Below are 2,048 nucleotides of genomic sequence, written 5' to 3' on the forward strand. Positions count from 1 at the left end.
TTTTCTGACTTTTTGGAGATTTACACGTGTCATACTTAAACAACAACAAACAATTTGCACATGTACTTTCTCTGAGCACTGATCTGCTTTTTATTTTTAATGCTGTTTTATTTTGTTGATTTATCATGTTAAGTTGTGTGTCACGTTTAGTTGTGTGTTGTTTTTATTTTAAACGTGAAACATGTATGTTTATGCTGCTGTCTTGGCCAGGACTCCCTTGGAAAAGAGATTTGAAATCTCAACGGGAATATTCCTGGTTTTAACAAAAGGTAATGAAATTAAATGAAAAAAAACTCCTCTTTAAAACACGATACACTTCAAAATCAGGACCATCTAAAGGCATGTCTGACCAGATGATACTCTGCATTTGCGTTTTAAGTGCACCGTGTGGGTGTGGCTTGGCACCAAAGTAAAGAAACAGAAAAAAGCTGTAATTTCAGCAAATATTGTCTAATCTGCACCAAATTTCAACTGCATCACAAGATTACAGCCGTGAACACAACAATATGACAATATTGACTCACAGTCATAGCGCCCCATGCTGGCACCCCCTAGAATACAGCCCCTACTCCCAGCTTGACGTAAATTCATGTAAGTCAGTATGCATATAGAACTCTTCAAGACGCACAAAAAAGGCTCTTGCAGCAATATCCTAAACTCAACAGGAAGTCGGCCATTTTTTAATTTGATGGTAATATTTTAATTTTTCAAATCTGCCAGTATCATAAAAACATGTCTGATCAAATGATACTTGGCACTTTTTTGTTTTTTTGCTCCATGTCGCCTTAGCTATACATTATCCAATCTGCACCAAATGTCTCATGATTCATAAGAGTCTGAACACAACCCCCACCCCCCATCCGATGTCTTCGCAGCTTTCACCCTCCTGGGCGACAGGCATGGTCCGCAAGTGCGCATGTGACGGCTACACACCCCATCCAATTGCGTTTTTAGCTACACTGTATCGTGGCACCAAAGTCAGCCCTATCGCCAAACAAGAAGATGTTTTTTTGACCTGACCATACATTATCTATTTTTCTCAAAAAATGTACATACATGACATCCTGGCCTGAACACACCTGCATCTCAATATTGACTCACAGTGATAATGCCCCCTATTGGCGAACAATAAATAATAACAATAACAATAATCTGTTGACTATCTCCGTGCCCCTGTGATAAAATAACGAGCTACGGCGACCAGCACTCACTTCTAGCTCTTAACCTCACTTCTACTTTTTAAAACTTTCTCTCCTCTTCTTTTTTTTCCTGTTTGCTGCATCTTTTTGTTTCACTCCCCATGGAGTGCTTTCTTTTAATTTTAACCTTAGAATTTTTCTTTGTTCAACTTTGTTGCTCAAAGGTTTGCAAGAAACGTTATTTTTTCTTACTAAAGTGTTTTCTTTTATTAATCTATTTTTATTGTGCGTCTTCACAAGTCTTTAAAGTCTCTTATTCCAGTTGCTCCCATCCGACAGTTGACCCGTCCGCCTCGGTGATCCAAGGATCCAGCTGCTCTCTCTGTGTGAGACACTACTACTACACGACTGTAACACTGCATCACAAAGTAAGGAATGGCAATTTTACGACAGATTCTGGTTAATAATGTTGGTAATTAGGTTCTGATGAAGTTCTGTTGATAGGTTGATTAGAGCCAGTCTAAGTCCGCCAGTAATGTTTTTAAGCTACCGTTTGAGCTACTCTGGTCTTAAGCTTGTTATATCTGCCTTTAATCCATTTATCCCTTGTTTAATTCAGTACTGTATAATTCTGTATTATTCTTTCAAGTTAATTGAATAAATGTTTGTAACTTCACGTCGTTGTGAGAATCTTCCCTTCTGTGCAGAGTTGATGGTCACTGTTACAGGACGAACAGATTCGAGACTGATAATTCTGTTAATATATTACATTAAATTGCTAAAGGTATTAAACCTTCACCCAAGTTTAATAAATATCCTGTATAAAAAAAGGTGTGGTGTCTGCGATAATCGAGGCAAGTTAAATTCTTAAACTTGATTTATTATGGTGCCTTTCACGTCAGACGTTTC

This window comes from Echiichthys vipera (assembly GCF_963691815.1).
Source record: "Echiichthys vipera genome assembly, chromosome: X".
Classification (NCBI taxonomy): Eukaryota; Metazoa; Chordata; class Actinopteri; order Perciformes; family Trachinidae; genus Echiichthys; species Echiichthys vipera.